The sequence below is a fragment of the Carassius gibelio genome, chromosome A18 (genome assembly GCF_023724105.1).
Source record: "Carassius gibelio isolate Cgi1373 ecotype wild population from Czech Republic chromosome A18, carGib1.2-hapl.c, whole genome shotgun sequence".
Lineage (NCBI taxonomy): Eukaryota > Metazoa > Chordata > Actinopteri > Cypriniformes > Cyprinidae > Carassius > Carassius gibelio.
This window is the reverse complement of record NC_068388.1, coordinates 16,045,599-16,065,575: the sequence shown is the minus strand read 5'-3', so window position 1 is coordinate 16,065,575 and position 19,977 is coordinate 16,045,599. Positions and strand designations below refer to the sequence as shown.

The following is a 19,977-nucleotide window of genomic DNA, read 5'->3' as shown; positions in this document are numbered from 1 at the left end:
GCACTCTTATTTCAGTGTTGTTGTTAATGTTGAGGTTATTTTAGCTTCTTACATTTAGATTAACTGCACTGTTAAAGTTGTCGGCGTTAGAATCAATGTGCAGTTTAATAACTTCCACAGCAGACAAATCCAAACAGTAGGCAGAGAATCGTAATCGTAGGAGGCAGAGAATCATACACAGATAGGCAGTCCAATCCAAACAACAAGACAGTGGGCAAATCCAAAGACAGAGACAGGTAAACCAGGCAAGGATCATACACAAGAAGGCAAACAATGGCAATGTGAAAAACGCTCGGTAAGGCAGACAGGCTGGCAATACTTCGCAACGTGATAGTGGTTGCGGCCATGCTTATATCTAACACAAACAGGAAGTACAAGTGAAGCAGAGGGATCGGAACACAGTCAGTACTCGGGAGAGGGCTCCCTCTGCTGGCGTGGCGTTACAGAACCCCCTGGCTCTCTACGAGGACGTCCCCTTGGTCGTGGCGCTGGACAATCGGGTCTGGCTCGATGAAATTCCTGAATTAACGAGGGGTCCAGTATGTCGTGGGCGGCCACCCAAGATCTTTCCTCTGGGCCGTATCCCTCCCAGTCCACCAAGTATTGAAGCTAACCCCCTCTTCGTCTGGAGTCCAACAACTCCTTTACCGCGTAAGCCGGAGTTCAATCAATGTCCAGCGGTGGAGGTGGCTCCCGGTTCTCGACGTTGGGGTCAGTATTCGGGTGGAACGGTTTCAGGAGGGAAACATGGAAGGAGGGAGAGATACGGTAATTAACAGGCAGCTCCAGTTCATAAGTGACCGCATTAATTTGTCTCACAATTGGGCTGAGTTTCTTGCTGGGCACCCGCAACTTGAGGTCCCGAGTGGAGAGCCAGACCCTTTGTCCTGGTTGATAGGGGGGATGTGGACGACGTCTTCGATTGGCCTGAATTTCCTGACTCCTGATGGCCCTTTGCAGACATATGTGGGCACTATCCCATACCCTCTCGCTCCGACGAATCCAGTCGTCAACAGCAGGTACTAGTGACGGTTCTCCAGACCACGGGAACATGGGGGGTTGGTATCCTATCACACACTGGAATGGAGTAAGGCCTGTGGATGAATGTCTTAGCGAATTTTGAGCGTACTCTGCCCATGGAAGAAACTCCGACCATCGATGCTGCTCACGTCCACAGTAGGATCTTAGGTATCTGCCGATCTCCTGATTCAATCTCTCCACTTGTCCATTCGATTGAGGGTGGTAACCTGAAGTTAAACTGACATTGATATCCAATTGTTTACAGAAAGCTCTCCATACCTGGGACGTGAACTGTATTCCACGGTCTGAGACAATATTCTCGGGGATACCGTAAATCCTGAAGACATGGTGGAACATCGCTTAAACGGTATCCATGGCTGTGCGAAGGCCTTTCAGTGGTACGAGTCTGCATGCCTTAGAGAAGCGGTCAATAATTACAAGAATAGTAGTAAAACCTTCAGATGGGGGGAGATCAGTGACAAAGTCAATGGATAAATGTGACTAAGGTCTCTGTGGTATGGGTAAGGGTTGCAGCAAACCTGATGGGAGTTCCTTGGGGGTTTTTGACTGTGCACACACAGGACATGACTTGACAAAATTTGCTACATCCTTGACCATATCAGGCCACCAGAAAGAGTTCTGCGTGAGGTGTAGTGTGCGAGAGATACCTGGGTGTCCGGAACATAATGAAGAATGGACCAACTGTAAGACTCTTGGTCGAATCCTGGATGGAACATAGTGTCGAGTAGCAGGACAGCCTTGAGGCGTAGGTTCGTTGTGTTGTTCCCTTTGAATCTCCTCCATTATGTCCCACCTGATTGGTGCTATGATGATGGACGGTGGCAGGATAGATTCGGGTTGATGATTGTTCAATGGGGGGTCATGCCTTCTAGACAGGGCATCAGCCTTACTGTTCTTACTGCCAGGGCGGTAAGTCACTGCGAATTGGAACCTGGTAAAAAACAAGGACCAGCGAGCCTGGCGAGGATTTAATCTTTTGGCACACTTGATGTATTCGAGGTTCTTATGATCAGTGATTACCTGGAAGGGGTGAGCGGAACCCTCCAACCAATGCCTCCATTCTTCAATGGCTGCCTTTCATAGCCAGTAGCTCCTTGTTCCCGACATCATAGTTTCGTTCAGCATCCGTGAGTTTTCTGGAGAAGTAAGCACAAGGGAAGAGCTTGCCTGGTTGTCCGTGGCGTTGAGAGAGCACTGCACCGATCCCACAATCGGAGGCATCAACTTCCAGTATAAATGGTAAGTCGGGGTCAGGGTGTTTCAGGATAGGCGCAGTGGAAAAGCTGTTCTTGAGTTTAGCGAATGCCTGTGTAGCTTGATCAGTCCATCTTAACTTGGATGGCTTCCCCTTCAATAATGATGTCATAGGTGCGGCTGTGATACTGTAGTTCCTTATGAAACGTCGGTAGAAGTTTGCGAATCCTAGAAAGTGTTGAAGTTCCTTCACGGTGGTGGGCTGTGGCCATTCAGTGACTGCCTTGATCTTAGACTGATCCACTTCCACACCCTGATGGTTGACGTTATAGCCTAGGAAGGAGGTCATGGACACATGGAATTCGCATTTCTCTGCCTTGACATAGAGCTGATTCTCTAATAATCTGGTAAGCACTGTTCTAACGTGACCCTTGTGTTCCTCTTCAGACTTGGAGTAGATTAGGATATCGTCAATGTAGACAATCACAAATTTGTTCAAGAGGTCCCTGAAAATTTCATTCATGAATGACTGGAATACCGCAGGTGCATTTGCTAGCCCATATGGCATAACCTGGTAGTCATAGTGCCCCCTAGTGGTCAGAAATGCAGTCTTCCATTCATCACCCTCCCGGATCCTGATAAGGTTATAGGCACTTCTTAAATCTAATTTAGTGTAGATCTTGGCTTCTCTGAGTTGCTCTAGTGCTGCAGGAACTAATGGCAGTGGATAACGAAACTTGACGGTAACATTGTTCAAACCTCTATAATCGATGCAGGGGCGTAATCCTCCATCCTTTTTCTCCACGAAGAAGAATCCAGCCGCAGCTGGGGAAGTGGATGGATGGATGAACCCAGAGTTGAGAGCTTCCTCAATATATGCGTCTATGGCTTGATTTTCCGGAAGTGACAGTGGATAGACCTTACTTTTGGGTGGCATGGCGTTGGGTAACAATTCTATGGCGCAGTCCCAATGACGATGAGGTGGTAGTTGAGTGGCCCTGGTCTTGCTGAAGACCTCTTGAAGGTCCTGATAATGGGGTGGTATGGTGACATGCTTACTCTCTGGACTTTCGACACTGGTAGTGAGACAAGGTTTAGAGAGGACATTATTTAGACATGTAGAATAACAGAATTGTGACCAACGTTTGATCTTGCCACTCTGCCAAGAGATGGCTGGGTCATGAACAGATAACCAGGGGTATCCAAGTATGATTTCGTGGCATGGGGAGTCGATGACGTAGAATGTAATAGTCTCCTGGTGAAATAGGCCTATCTGCATCCTCAAAGGGTGTGTTTGTTGGGTGATACCGCTTCCAATGGGTTTATTTGTTCACTGCTTTTACTTCAATAGGTGGGTCACATGGTAGGACGGGGATGTGGTATGTATTAATAAGGTCCCGATGAATGAGGTTTAGTGCCGAGCCAGAGTCAATCAGTGCTGAGAACTCAAACGAGTTGTTTCCAGTAGTTATCTTAACCATGGTAGTATGATTTTTAATATTGTGCTTGGAAACACACCCGACCGTTAAAACATAATTTCTGGGTGAATCTTCTGGATCTCTCTTCAGATGACAGCCTGGTAACTCCTAGTTGCATGGGCTCAGAATTGACATGATCATTAACAGGACATGATTCAAACATCTGTGTAGTTAGAGAGATAGGCATGACATTCGTAGACTTGGACTAAGGGCGGTGAGTGCGGATGAGGTTATCAATCCTGATAGCCAACGTAACGTACTCAGAAAAGGAATAGTCCTCACCTTTGCAAGCGAGCTCTGCCTGTAGCTCTAGACTTAAGCTGCGACGAAACATGGCCTTAAGTGCAACATCATTCCATCCACTCTGAGCAGCGATAGTTCTGAACTCAATAGCATGGTCGGCGGCCGATTTGCGGCCTTGAGTGAGTTGTATTAGCTGAGTGGAAACATCCTTGCCCCCTGCTGGGTATTCAAACACATCCCACAGAGTTGTTTAATGAAATACGGGAAAGATGTTTGTAACATACGGTCGGTTTCCCAAACTGCTGCCGCCCACTCGATCGCTTTGCCTGATAGCAAGGACATGAGGAATGCACACTTCTTCTCATCAGAGTCAAAGCTTTCTTCCTGATACATAAAAAAGATCTCAACTTGCCGAATGAAACCATTACATTGTTCTGCAGAACCGTTTAATTTATCAGGCAGAGCAAAATGTACCTTTGCGGGCTTGGGTGGTGGTAGCGATCGCAGGTACTGCGTGAGACAGTCGTTAGCCACTTGAGCCTTAGCCAGTTGGTCGCGGTACTCCATGAGAACATTGTTCTGATAAGTCAACGCGAGTGGCGAAGTATTTTGTAATGACGCGGAGGCGGCATTAGAATCCATGTGCAGTTTAATAACTTCCACAGCAGACAAATCCAAACAGTAGGCAGAGAATCGTAATCGTAGGAGGCAGAGAATCATACACAGATAGGCAGTCCAATCCAAACAACAAGACAGTGGGCAAATCCAAAGACAGAGACAGGTAAACCAGGCAAAGATCCTACACAAGAAGGCAAACTATGGCAATGGGAAAAACGCTCGGCCATGCTTATATCTAACACAAATAGGAAGTACAAGTGAAGCAGAGGGAGCGGAACACAGTCAGTACTCGGGAGAGGGCTCCCTCTGCTGGCATGGGGTTACACTTTATTGTTCTTGCTCCATCCATTCAATAACTGCATCCTTGTATAAGCCGAATGTAAAATCAACGGTAAGACCCATTTCAGGAACTAACAAAATTGCAATTTAAAATCATAGCATAGCTCACATTCACTAAAATACTGAAACACTAATGATGCTGTTTGTAATCTTATGTTTGTGAATGAATCGTTCTTTCTGAATGAATATTTTAGGTAAAGAAATAATTCACATTATCGATTCACTGATTTTCCTCGTTTTATTATACATACCTTGTTTGTGAATTAAATGAATGAGTGTACAGGGTCAGTCGGCCATTTAGCATGTTAATTTCGATCAGAAATCAGCAGAAAGTGGATGCAAGCATGTCAGACCTGTCTGTTATTGGCTGAAGCACAGAACTTCATCTCAGGAGTCAAAAACGTGCCTGTCAAACACATCCGCTCGCTTTTTTCCATTGGTGTCCTCTTTGTCTGGGTTTTTTTTTTTTTTTTGGACCTTATATTTTGTACTTTGTTTGCCGTTTAAGAGATGAAGTCGGTGACACTGATCCATCCTCTCCACAGGAATGCTGTGCCTGTATGCATGTGTCACGGGGTGACAAAAGAGAAGCGGAACTAAGTCCCGCCGGAATTTTGTGTTCCCCACCGGTCCACTTCCGGGTTGCGCCCGATGTCATAATAACAACGCTAATGACAGATTGACATCTGGTGTGGGGAGTTTGACGTGGCGATCTGTGAGAGGATTATGGAGGCGGAGTAACCACATAAAAGGAGAAGTGCAGAGACCATGGGTTGTGTGATTCTTTTTTGGTCGTTCGTTCTCCCGGCTATTCTTCCTGGTTGGCTTGCCCCCGTGTGTGGTTCTTCTCTTTGGATATGTTCCCCTAGGAGAGGTGAATTCCTGGGACGTTTGGGCTGGCGTGTGGAGGTGTTTGAGGACTATTGTGGGGTTTCGGCTATCTGGCTGTGCAACAGATATATCCGCGATCGAGTGGAGATATTCAGGACAGAAAGAGTGTGAGTTCTGGAAAGCAAGTGAAGACCAGACCGCGCCATCGCTATCGGAGGGAAGTTAAGAGACTTGATCTGGGATTTCGATCAATTGTATACATCTGGACTGGGACTGATAACGTTGTGAAGTGGACGGAGTCATCGTTGGGTGAGTGCTGGCTCTATTTGCACTAAGAGTGGGTGTGCCGTGTCTGAAGTGGTGTGTTTGCACAATACATCGTTTGAAGTGAAGTTACAGAGTGTGGGGAAGATATATAGAGTTAATGCCGGACGCTCACCACCCCGAGAGCCCACCACCGTCACCGTAATCCACACCCAGGCACTCAACTGAAGCATCTCCCAGCCGTAAGCCCCATTGCTTATTCAAGAACACATACATGCTGTTGATTACTTACCCCGCTGTGTAGATCGCAGGATCCTCTGGGCCGAACGCCGCATGTGATGTCCCTATGAAAGGAGGTGGACACAAGAATTATTCCTTTCCCGGTCTTAACCGAAGCATCTCCCAGCCGTAAGCCCCACTACTTATTCAAGAACACATACTTACTGTTGATTACTTACTCTGCTGTGCAGATCGCAGGATCCTTTGAGCCGAACGCCGCATGTGATGTCCCTATGAAAAGAGGTGGACACACGAATTATTCCTTTCCCGGTCTTAACCGAAGCATCTCCCAGCCGTAAGCCCCACTACTTATTCAAGAACACATACTTACTGTTGATTACTTACTCTGCTGTGCAGATCGCAGGATCCTTTGGGCCGAACGCCGCATGTGATGTCCCTATGAAAAGAGGTGGACACACGAATTATTCCTTTCCCGGTCTTAACCGAAGCATCTCCCAGCCGTAAGCCCCACTACTTATTCAAGAATACATACTTGCTGTTGATTACTTACTCTGCTGTGCAGATCGCAGGATCCTCTGGGCCGAATGCCGCATGTGATGCCCCTATGAAAAGAGGTGGACACAAGAATTATTCCTTTCCCGGTCACAACCGAAGCCTCTCCCAGCCGTAAGCCCCACTACTTATTCAAGAACGCATACTTGCTGTTGATTACCTACTCTGCTGTGCAGATCGCAGGATCCTCTGGGCCGAATGCTGCATGTGATGTCCCTGTAGAAAGAGGTGGACACACAAATTATTCCTTTCCCGGTCTTAACCGAAGCATCTCCCAGCCGTAAGCCCCACTACTTATTCAAGAACGCATACTTGCTGTTGATTCCCTACTCTGCTGTGCAGATCGCAGGATCCTCTGGGCCGAATGCTGCATGTGATGTCCCTGTAGAAAGAGGTGGACACACGAATTATTCCTTTCCCGGTCTTAACCGAAGCATCTCCCAGCCGTAAGCCCCATTACTTACTCAAGGACACATACTTACTGTTGGTTACTTACCCCGCTGTGCAGATCACAGGATTCTCTGGGCCGAATGCTGCATGTGATGTCCCTGTAAAAGGAGGTGGACACGAGAATTATTCCTTTTCCCGGTCTCGACCGAAACATCCACGAGCTCTATTTACCCGGATACCCCCCTCACTCCGGGACGGGTGACAGACTATCCTGGCTCTTGCTGGCCCCGTACAGGCACGAATTGCTGACGACTCCACGCCTTCCCGGCGTCCGAGGTCTGGCTCCGTTCTGGTCGGGAGACACGGAAGGAACACTGAACTTTTAAATTGCTTTTAACCAAATAAAACCTTGTTCATTTTTTTTATACTCTCGTCCGTCTGGTTCTTCTGGTACGCTCCCCGAGGTGATCCTGGGTTTCAGGGGTGGGTGCAGTCCAGCTTGGCCCCCCCGACCTGTGACAGATTTGGCGTAGTCGGCAGGGTTTCACCTCGGGTTGAGCGACCAGGGATTCTCAGATGGCCGACGACGAGGCACTGGGGGCCCCACCCCGAGTCATGCCAGTGTTCATGGGAAACCCCTGGGTCCAGAAATATGGAGGAAATGAGTCAGAGGTGCGCCTCTCCGAATGGCGGGCGCAGATCGAATATCTGGCCGGGCTACAGGGACTGAGCGCGACCCAACAGCTACAGTTTGCCCTCAACTCCCTTGACGGGGAAGCACGGCGGGAAGTCCAAGACGCCCCCGAAGCTGTCCGAACCACCGCCCAGTCTGTGTTCAGATTCCTGACGGAAAGGTATGGTGACGCCACTCCAACTGCGGTTCTCCGGGCCCAGTTCTTCAGCAGCAAGCAGGGCCCCCGCCAATCCGTCAGAGCTTTCGCCCTCCAACTACGGGAGCGAGTTACCAGGCTGCAGGGACGCCCAGACCATGGTCTCGGGGATAGGGAGACTCTGTTGAGGGACCAATTCCTGCTGGGGCTAAGGGAAGGCCCGGTACGCCAGGGACTTAGAGTCCAATTCAGAAGGGAGCCGGAACTCACCTTCGAAGACCTAAAGAAGGAAGCGGTGGCATTGGAGAACGATCAGGTTGAGGTGCAAGAACCCCCTGTGTGTGCGGCCGTAAGTAGCTCCGCAGTGGCTGTCCCCGACATGGCAGAGTGGAAACAGACTCTGAAGCTCGAACTCCTAAAGGATGTCCGGGAGCAGATGGCGGAGCTAACGGAGACGCTCGTGGACGAACTGCGTTCTGAGGCTACCAGGCCAGAGGTGAGGCCCATCTCGCGGGACCGGGTGTACTCGGACGGGAACAGGGACGCAGGGAGGCGACCTAACCGGCCCAACCGGCCCCAGTTTGAATGGGACGAGCAAGGACGACCTATCTGCAACCGCTGTGGCCAACCAGGCCATTACAGCCGGCAGTGTGGTCCTCGAAGAGGTTCGGAGGGGGGTTTTTAGGTCGACCGGCCACAGTGGGTCGTGTGGTCGGGACCCCCTTAGATGACCCACCCATCGGAGCAGGCTCCAAGGACAGGCTGGTCGGGCATAGCCCAGTGGTGGAGGTCCAGGTGTGTGGTGTGAAGGTGCCCTGTCTCGTCGACACCGGATCCCAGGTGACCCTATTCGCGGAGAGCCTGTCGCAAGAGCTGTTTGGAGATCAGAGGATGCATGGGACGGAGGCTCCCTGGCTCTCCCTGAAAGGAGCAAATGGTCTGGACATCCCCTACATTGGCTACAGGCTGACGGACTTGGAGATCCACGGAGTGATCGTGCCCCAGAAGGGAGTGATCATCGTAAAGGACCACTGTCTGGGGAGTCATCGGGCCTTGCTAGGTATGAATGTATTATCTGCATGTTGGGAAGAATTGTTTCGGGCAACGCCCGCTCGAGGGAGCTCGCTGGCCGAGCAACAGGAATGGGAACGTGTCGCCGCTCACTGCAGACGGATCCAGATGTCCCGGGCCCGGCAAGGCCGCGAAGGGACAGGTCGTGTAGCGTGCCGTTATGCCCTGTCCGTGCCAGCGAACAGCGAGGCCCTAGTATGGGTGCGAGTCCTCCAGCGGGACATGGGAGTGGAGGAATGGGTGTTGGTGGAGCCCCACTGGGATGGCCAGCAGGTAGAAGTCGCCAGAGGTTTGGCCGTGGCACGAAGAGGACGGATCCCGGTGAGAGTTCGGAACGGGACGCCCCATGTTGTGCACCTACATAAACATCAGCGGCTGGTCAAGGTAACGCCGGTAGAATCCCATCAGGTGCGGGAGGACCAGGACGTGAGCTTTCGCCAAGTACACCCCGCGGTGGTGGAAGTGGCCCTTACCCAAGCGAGCTTGTCGCCCCAGAGTCTAGGGGAGGAGGTGCCCGGCCACTTGAAGGGAAGTTCCCTGCAAGGGGAGGAGCTGGGACCGACACAGGCCAGGAAGCTGCGAGACCTGCTGAGCAAGTGGCAACATGTCTTCTCGGCACACGAAGAGGACTACGGCTGCACCAACGTCGTGCAACATCGGATCCCCACCGGAGATGCAGAGCCCAGTAGAGAAAGGTACCGACCCGTCCCACCTACCCTGTACACGGAGGTCCGTACACTGCTGCAAGGTATGCTCAATCGAGGGGTTGTTAGAGAGAGCAGCAGCCCGTGGGCAGCTCCCATCGTGTTGGTACAGAAGAAGACTGGCGCATGGAGGTTTTGCGTCGACTACCGCAAGCTGAACCTGGTCACTAGGAAGGACGCGTTCCCCCTACCCCGGATCGAGGACTCCCTGGCTGGCTTAACACGCTCGCCATGGTACTCCACGCTGGACTTGGCAAGTGGCTACTGGCAGGTACAAGTGGCCGAGGCCGACCGGGAGAAGACCGCCTTTACCACCCCGTTCGGTCTCTTTGAGTGGGACCGGATGCCCTTCGGCCTCTGCAACGCTCCTGCCACCTTCCAGAGGCTGATGCAGCGGTGCCTGGGAGGTCAGTTGATGGAGTCCGCCTTGGTATACCTGGACGATGTGATTGTCTATTCCCCAGATTTCGACTCCCACTTACAACACCTTGAGCAGGTCTTCGGGGCCATGGAGAAATACGGGCTGAAGCTCCAGCCGGACAAATGCCATCTGTTACGGCGGGAGGTCAAATTCTTGGGACACTGTGTGGGCGCGGCGGGAGTTTCGGTCGACCCGGAGAAGGTGTCGGCGGTGCGAGAGTGGGCTGCCCCGCAGACGGTGAAGCAGGTTCGGTCATTCCTGGGCTTCGTGGGGTACTACCGCCGCTTTATCAAGGACTTCTCCAAGATCGCAAAGCCCCTAAATCAGTTGCTGGCTGGGACAGGACGCCCCCGAGGTCGCGGATCGCCGGCTATCCTATGGAGCCCCGAGTGTGAGGCTGCGTTCCGGCGACTGAAAGACGAGTTGCTGCAGGCGCCGATTCTGGCGTATGCTGACTTCTCCAAGCCCTTTGTCCTATACACGGACGCTAGCAACCTGGGTTTGGGGGCTGTGTTGGCCCAGCAACAGGACGGTGTAGAGCGGGTCGTAGCCTACGCAAGCCGGAGCCTTCATCCAGCAGAGAGGAACGACGCCAATTACAGCTCCTTCAAGTTGGAACTGCTGGCGCTGAAATGGGCACTCAGCGAAAAGTTTAAAGATTACTTGTGGGGTGCCCAGGTGACGGTAGGAACTGACAACAACCCCCTAGTACATCTACAGACGGCGAAGTTGGGGGCAGTGGAACAGCGCTGGGTGGCCCAGTTGGCCAATTACAACTACCAGCTCCGATACCGGCCAGGACGGGAGAAGGTCCGAGGGACCCACCGGAACCCACACCAGACCCCGAAGGAGAAGAGTATATGGTGGGCATTGTGGAGGCGCCGGGGACTCAACATGAGGGGATGCCTGTGAGTTCGGGATAGGACCCCTGCCGCTGGAAAGAGCGACAGCAGGCCAACAGAGAGATCAGTGGCTTGATGCGGTGGCTGGAACGGGGCCGAAAACCGACGTTGGCCGAACAACGGGCCCAAGGGGGAACAGGAAGGAAGCTGTTGGGACAATGGGCCAGACTACAGGTGAAGGAGGGAGTACTCTGTAGGTCTGTCCGAGATCCGGGGCTGGACGAGGAACTCCGACAGATCGTTGTCCCCGAAGGCCAGGTACAAGAGCTCTTGATAGCGTACCATGATCAGCTGGGCCACCAAGGGCACGAGAAAACGGTCTCTCTCTTGAGGCGACACTTCTACTGGCCCAACCTAGAAGCAACGGTACGTACCTTCGTTCAGGCCTGTCCTCGTTGCACCTTGTTCAAAGCCAGGAAGGAGGCACGAGCACCGATGGTCCCCATCCAGGCAAAGGCTCCTCTCCACATAGTCGCAATAGACTTCTTGACTTTGGGTCGGCCGGCAGACCGCTATCAGAACATCCTTGTCATTACCGACTTGTTCACCAAGTACTCCTGGGCCATTCCTACTTTGGACCAGACGGCGAACACCACCGCCACTGCTCTGTGGAGAGCTGTCTTCCAGCCGTTCGGTTGCCCCGAGTTCCTACACTCGGACCAAGGGCCAAACTTCGAGTCTCGGGTAATCAGAGAGCTGTGTAAAGTGTACGGCTGCACCAAGACCCATACCACTACTTACCACCCCCAGGGAAATGGCGGATGCGAGCGGTTCAATCAGACCCTATTGAACTTGCTCGGCACGCTAGACCAAGAACATCAGAGCGACTGGGTGAGTGCGCTACCAAATCTGGTTCAGGCCTACAATAATAGTACGCACAGTACCACGGGCTACGCCCCCACTTATTTGATGTTTGGCAGGCATGTGCGGATGCCTACCGACTTATTGCTGGGGACGGCAGCAACCGAGGAGGAGGGGAACGTAACTGAATGGGTAAGGCGCCACCACCAACGCCTCCATTTTGCATACGAGCAAGTCTCGGGACGGATCCGAGCGGCTGGGAAGAAAAACAAGAGGCTGTACGACCGGACGGCTCGGGAAGCCCCCCTTCTCCCAGGAGAAAGGGTCCTGGTAAGGGACAACCGGCGACAAGGGAAGGGGAAGCTCAGTGACCGATGGGAGAATGCACCATACGTGGTCGAGGGCCAGCAGCGGCCTGGACAGCCAGTATATACAATTCGGCCCAAAGGAAAAGCCGGGCCCGCTAGAGTGGTCCATCGGCCCCTGTCCGAACTATCCCAGCCCCGTAGAGGAGGCGCCAAAGGAGCCTGAAGCTGTAGCCCCGTGGATAGCAGGATGGGCCGTGATCCCAGGAGAACGGGGAAATGTCCCCGCAGAAATGGCCCCCAGAGACCCGATGGATATGCCTGCGGACATCGACCCTGTCTCGCCACCACGACGGTCCCAGAGGGAGAACCGAGGTCGGCCCCCGGCACGCTATGGAGAATGGGCGACTGAAAGGCATTCTAGGGAATAGAACGGTTTGGCAGGGGGGTATGTCACGGGGTGACAAAAGAGAAGCGGAACTAAGTCCCGCCGGAATTTTGTGTTCCCCTCGGGACGGTGTCGCGGTAACACCGGTCCACTTCCGGGTTGCGCCCGATGTCATAATAACAACGCTAATGACAGATTGACATCTGGTGTGGGGAGTTTGACGTGGCGATCTGTGAGAGGATTATGGAGGCGGAGTAACCACATAAAAGGAGAAGTGCAGAGACCATGGGTTGTGTGATTCTTTTTTGGTCGTTCGTTCTCCCGGCTATTCTTCCTGGTTGGCTTGCCCCCGTGTGTGGTTCTTCTCTTTGGATATGTTCCCCTAGGAGAGGTGAATTCCTGGGACGTTTGGGCTGGCGTGTGGAGGTGTTTGAGGACTATTGTGGGGTTTCGGCTATCTGGCTGTGCAACAGATATATCCGCGATCGAGTGGAGATATTCAGGACAGAAAGAGTGTGAGTTCTGGAAAGCAAGTGAAGACCAGACCGCGCCATCGCTATCGGAGGGAAGTTAAGAGACCTGATCTGGGATTTCGATCAATTGTATACATCTGGACTGGGACTGATAACGTTGTGAAGTGGACGGAGTCATCGTTGGGTGAGTGCTGGCTCTATTTGCACTAAGAGTGGGTGTGCCGTGTCTGAAGTGGTGTGTTTGCACAATACATCGTTTGAAGTGAAGTTACAGAGTGTGGGGAAGATATATAGAGTTAATGCCGGACGCTCACCACCCCGAGAGCCCACCACCGTCACCGTAATCCACACCCAGGCACTCAACTGAAGCATCTCCCAGCCGTAAGCCCCATTGCTTATTCAAGAACACATATATGCTGTTGATTACTTACCCCGCTGTGTAGATCGCAGGATCCTCTGGGCCGAACGCCGCATGTGATGTCCCTATGAAAGGAGGTGGACACAAGAATTATTCCTTTCCCGGTCTTAACCGAAGCATCTCCCAGCCGTAAGCCCCACTACTTATTCAAGAACACATACTTACTGTTGATTACTTACTCTGCTGTGCAGATCGCAGGATCCTTTGAGCCGAACGCCGCATGTAATGTCCCTATGAAAAGAGGTGGACACACAAATTATTCCTTTCCCGGTCTTAACCGAAGCATCTCCCAGCCGTAAGCCCCACTACTTATTCAAGAACACATACTTACTGTTGATTACTTACTCTGCTGTGCAGATCGCAGGATCCTTTGGGCCGAACGCCGCATGTGATGTCCCTATGAAAAGAGGTGGACACACGAATTATTCCTTTCCCGGTCTTAACCGAAGCATCTCCCAGCCGTAAGCCCCACTACTTATTCAAGAATACATACTTGCTGTTGATTACTTACTCTGCTGTGCAGATCGCAGGATCCTCTGGGCCGAATGCCGCATGTGATGCCCCTATGAAAAGAGGTGGACACAAGAATTATTCCTTTCCCGGTCACAACCGAAGCCTCTCCCAGCCGTAAGCCCCACTACTTATTCAAGAACGCATACTTGCTGTTGATTACCTACTCTGCTGTGCAGATTGCAGGATCCTCTGGGCCGAATGCTGCATGTGATGTCCCTGTAGAAAGAGGTGGACACACGAATTATTCCTTTCCCGGTCTTAACCGAAGCATCTCCCAGCCGTAAGCCCCACTACTTATTCAAGAACGCATACTTGCTGTTGATTCCCTACTCTGCTGTGCAGATCGCAGGATCCTCTGGGCCGAATGCTGCATGTGATGTCCCTGTAGAAAGAGGTGGACACACGAATTATTCCTTTCCCGGTCTTAACCGAAGCATCTCCCAGCCGTAAGCCCCATTACTTACTCAAGGACACATACTTACTGTTGGTTACTTACCCCGCTGTGCAGATCACAGGATTCTCTGGGCCGAATGCTGCATGTGATGTCCCTGTAAAAGGAGGTGGACACGAGAATTATTCCTTTTCCCGGTCTCGACCGAAACATCCACGAGCTCTATTTACCCGGATACCCCCCTCACTCCGGGACGGGTGACAGACTATCCTGGCTCTTGCTGGCCCCGTACAGGCACGAATTGCTGACGACTCCACGCCTTCCCGGCATCCGAGGTCTGGCTCCGTTCTGGTCGGGAGACACGGAAGGAACACTGAACTTTTAAATTGCTTTTAACCAAATAAAACCTTGTTCATTTTTTTTATACTCTCGTCCGTCTGGTTCTTCTGGTACGCTCCCCGAGGTGATCCTGGGTTTCAGGGGTGGGTGCAGTCCAGCTTGGCCCCCCCGACCTGTGACACATGTTTCATACGGATTGCATATTCTGAGAATATTTGTTTTCCATTTGAATTGAATCATCTGGAAAGTAGACATTTTACTATTTATGGATATATTTTTTTATATCTGTAATTTAAAAATATACATGGTGTTTCACCCTCAAGTTCACAGAATGAAACAGCAGAAAGAGCATCCTGTTTGCTTTCATTATTTCACAAAAGCGCAATTTGTTTTTATTGTGAGATCACACAAATAAATGTAAGGTCTTTTCAGATTTAAAAGATGTATTACTCTTATCTGAATGACCAAAAATGACGAGTATTTTCAGAGCAAATGAGCACATTGGCATCTCAATCTGTCCTGCAGTGAGCTACTTTTCAGCTACCACACTCAGCACAGACATCTTGAACAGTGCACATAAAGTATCTCTAGGTTAAGATTACATTGAGAGGACATGTAAAATTGCTAATACTTACATATTTCAGATGATAAGCTATATTTGAGGTCAATGAATGATAGTTGAGCATTTGGATGTCGTACCCAATATACTGTATTACTATAGACTAACTGTTAAGAATCCGTTCGCATGTGGAGGTTATGTTTTTTTTTTTTTTCGCGACTAATCGACTAATAACATTTTGGTCGATCAAGCCTCTTTTGGTTGACTAACGCTTAGTTGACTGTTAGGGGGCAGCTCTACTTGTCATCAATCACCACAATCATCACCAGTTTGCACTAAGCACACAGTCAGCATCTGGTGTACAGGCCCTTCTCCAAAAATTAGCATATTGTGATAAAAGTTCATTATTTTCCATAATTGTAAAAATTTAACTTTCATATATTTTAGATTCAGTGCACAACAACTGAAATATTTCGGGTCTTTTATTGTTTTAATACTTATGATTTTGGCATACAGCTCATGAAAACCCAAAATTCCTATCTAAAAAAAAATTAGCATATTTAATCCAACCAATAAAAGAAAAGTGTTTTTAATACAAAAAAAAGTCAACCTTCAAATAATTATGTTCAGTTATAAACTCAATACTTGGTTGAGAATCCTTTTGCAGAAATGACTGCTTCAGTGCAGCATGGCATGGAGGCAATCAGCCTGTGGCACTGCTGAGGTGTTATGGAGGCCCAGGATGCTTCGATAGCAGCCTTAAGCTCATCCAGAGTGTTGGGTCTTGCATCTCTCAACTTTCTCTTCACAATATCCCACAGATTCTCTATGGGGTTCAGGTCAGGAGAGTTGGCAGGCCAATTGAGCACAGTAATACCATGGTCAGTAAACCATTTACCAGTGGTTTTGGCACTGTGAGCAGGTGCCAGGTCATGCTGAAAAAACGGAATCTTAATCTCCATAAAGCTTTTCAGCAGATGGAAGCATGAAGTGCTCCAAAATCTCCTGATAGGTAGCTGCATTGACCCTGCCCTTGATAAAACATAGTGGACTAACACCAGCAGCTGACATGGCACCCCAGACCATCACTGACTTTGGGTACTTGACACTGGACTTAAGGCATTTTGGCATTTCCTTCTCCCCAGTCTTCCTCCAGACTCTGGCACCTTAATTTCCGAATGACATGCGAAATTTGCTTTCGTCCTAAAAAAGTACTTTGGAACACTGAGCAACAGTCCAGTTCTGCTTCTCTGTAGCCCATTTCCTGCACACGCCTGTGCACGGTGGCTCTGGATGTTTCTACTCCAGACTCAGTCCACTGCTTGGTTTTGAGTAAGGAACCAGGCTGGGAGTTTTTAAAAGCCTCAGGAATCTTTTGCAGGTGTTTAGAGTTAATTAGTTGATTCAGATGATTAGGTTAATAGCTCGTTTAGAGAAACTTTTTCATGATATGATAATTCTTTGAGATAGGAATTTGGGGTTTTCATGAGCTGTATGCCAAAATTATCAGTATTAAAACAATAAAAGACCTGAAATATTTTAGTTGGTGTGCAATGAATCTAAAATATATGAAAGTTTAATTTTTATCATTACATTATGGAAAATAATGAACTTTTATCACAATATGCTAATTTTTTGAGAAGGACCTTTATGACTAGAACTGCTCCTTAAATTGTGTGATCTGTTTACCTAGATTCCTTACCTGCATGATTATTTACGTGACCATAATAATTTGAATTATTCATTTTTGTTAACGTTTTAAAACAGAATAATGTATTTTCACAGCTGGAGGGTGCATATTCAAAACAAAGAAATACCAGATTGCATAGTTTAATGACGCTGTGGAACCATGGGAGTTGTCGTCTTCATCCCCACAGCCGACTTCACTCAGAAATCATGTTCATGGATTATCTCATTATTTATTAACATAGTAGAACGAATCATGTTGAAGCTGAAAGCTGTAGAAGTGAAAAGAGGCCGCTGAACAAGTGTGACACACAGTTTGAAAGCAGTAGAGCTTTTATTATGCCATAGTCAAACGCTTCTGCTCCTTCCGGTTGTGCATATGTGGAAAAAAAGTAAATGCTGTTTTATCATACCAGATATGTTTGAAAGTTCTGTTATAATATTACTCTGTGCAGGTGTCACAGGTCTATAAAATGCACAACATATTAAAGCGTCTTTAGTGTTTCCATGTTTCTACCTAACAGTACCAGAAATCGACGGGGTTATGACTTCACTGGCAGGCGACACAATGACACGATGGACACGGTCCGTGTCACTAGTTAAAATTTATTATTTCTCTGGATTCTAAAATTCTTCAAAACATTTGGGATAGTACACACAAAGCCAGCAAAAATATATAACACTGTTCTAATGGATTTTGGATATTTTAATTAAAGCTAATTGTATTGTACCTTTAATTAATGGATTTTTTTTCTCTCCATTTTTTTTCCATTGGCTCAGTTAGCTTTCTCTGTGGTAATCAGTAACACTGTCTGCCTTAGTAAATAATCCTTTCTTTGTTCACTGTATTATCTGAGTCTGCTGCTAGTGTCCACTGTACCTTCTCCAGCTGCCCCTTCCTGGTCAAGGTCAGGGTGGCAGCTAAAGAGGAGAAGTTAGAGATGAAGCAGCGATAGTATCCTGCCAATCCTAAAAAGGCTCATACCTGGGTCTTAGTCACTGAGTGGAGTGCACCACACTGCCTCCACCTTCTTCTCCTGCATCCGAATAAGACCCCGTCCAACTTGGAAACCAAGGTACTTCGCTTCGGAGAGTGCAAAGTGGCATTTGCGAGGGTGCAGTGAGTCCTCTGGAGTTCCGATAGCACCCTCCATAATTGGTCCAGGTGGTCTTCCCATGCCTCGGAGTGGATTATGACGTCGTCCAGATATGCGGCGGCTTAGGACTAATGGGGCCACAAGAGGTCCATCATCCTCAGGAATGTGGCGGATGCCCCATGGAGGCCAAGGGAAAGGGTCCGGTACTGCCAGTGGCCACTAGGGGTAGAAAAAGCTGTTTTATGTTTAGCATTCTCAGAGGGGGGTACCTGCCAGTAGCATTTGGTAAGGTCCAACGTCGAGATAGATATACCGGGCCCTTCCCAGTCATTCCAACAGCTCATCGACCCAAGGCATGGGGTATCCGTCAAACTCAGAAAACTTGTTGAGGCAGCGGAAGTCATTGCAGAAACGGAGGGTGCCATCTGGTTTCGGGACCCTTACAATTGGGCTGGACCAAGGGCTGCGTGATGGTTATATCACCCCCAACTTAAACCGTTTTAAGGTTTTAGTTTTATTTCCTCCATAATAGCTCACCGACGAGCCTCAGGGATGAAGTAGGGCTATTGTCTGATGACAATGGTCATTCTGCAGGATGCTGGACTGTCAGGTAAGAGAGGAGAACTCATCAGAGAACATCAGAAAATCAGAGAACTAAATGCTGCAACTCCCTCATCTGGGCAACCGAAAGGTAGTGGTTGACATCTACAATCACTATATCAGAGACGGAGAGGGCTGCGAGCATTTTTTAAGAAGGTTGATGTGGTAGAGCTGCTCCGCTCTCCTCCTTCCTGGCTGGAATACATGGTAAGTTACCGGCCCAATCCTTTCTAGCACCATGTAGGGACTCTGCCAGATGGCCAGGAACTTGCACGCAGCATTGGTGACTAGGACCATGACTCTGTCTCCATACTGGAAGTCTCCTGTGGTTGGGCTGCTTCGTTGTAATGGCACTGTTGAGCCTGCTGCACTTTACTTAAGTGTTCTCAAACCAATGGCATGACTAAGTTGATCCTTTCCGTTATCTGTTTTACAAGCTTGATCATCGAGCGATGGGCTGCCGGCTGTTGATCCCAGGCCTTTGCCATATCCAGGAGGCAGCAGGGTTGTCAGCAGAAGAGGATGTAAGGGATCATAAGGTCCCAGTCGCGTTTGTTCTCCGTGACCACGCGTCTCAACATCTGCTTCAGAGTTCAATTAAAGCATTTGACCAGTCCGTCAGTTTGGGGATGGTACACTTTGGTCCTCAACTGCTTCACCCAAAACAGTCTGCAGAGATCAGCCATTAGCCAAGACATAAAGGGGGTGCCCTGATCGGTCAGGATCTCTGCTGGGATGCCGAATCAGCTGGAGAGCAGGAAAAAGTCCTGGGCAATGGCTTTGGCGGTGGCTTTTCAGCGGGGAACTGCCTTTTGGGTACTGGGTGGCATAGTCGACAATCACCAGGATGTGTTCATGCCCTCGGGCAGACTTGGGCAATGGCCCCTTTGGTTCCATCCCGATGCACTCAAAAGGCACCTCGTTGATAGGCAGCAGTATCAGCTGACTGAGGGGAGGCATTCTGTGTGACGCCACTTGGCAGGTCGGACAGGCTTGGCAGAACCGCTTTACTTCGGCCTCCAGGCCTGGCCAGTGGAAACGGTCGCGGATTCATTGGGTGGTGTTTGTGGCATCTAGATGTCCTGCCAAAGGATGGGAGTGCCCCAGTTCTAATTTAGTCTCCGTCTTTGTACTTGGTACCACCAACAATAATTTTTCCTCCCCCCTTCGCTGAGCGACACAGTAGAGCAGACCATTATGGACGACAAAATGTGGGAGAGGGTGGGTGCCAGACTGAGCTTCCTTGCCTTCGATGACCCTGACCTGTGTCCACTATTGATTCAGCCTGT

General features: G+C 49.7%; 1 long non-coding RNA gene across 10 annotated transcripts; it reads left to right on the top strand.

The window, feature by feature from the left end:
• The first annotated feature begins 6,345 nt into the window (after positions 1-6,345).
• LOC127933952 (uncharacterized) lies at positions 6,346-14,669 on the top strand. 10 transcript variants are annotated; one of them, XR_008147615.1, is made up of 5 exons: positions 6,346-6,696; positions 6,863-7,028; positions 14,245-14,296; positions 14,359-14,462; positions 14,525-14,657. It is a non-coding gene; the product is annotated as an uncharacterized LOC127933952 (long non-coding RNA). The 10 variants fall into 10 exon arrangements; XR_008147618.1 differs by lacking the exon at positions 14,245-14,296 and adding an exon at positions 13,913-13,964; XR_008147609.1 differs by having other exon boundaries at positions 14,245-14,410; positions 14,525-14,669.
• The last annotated feature ends 5,308 nt before the right edge of the window (positions 14,670-19,977 follow it).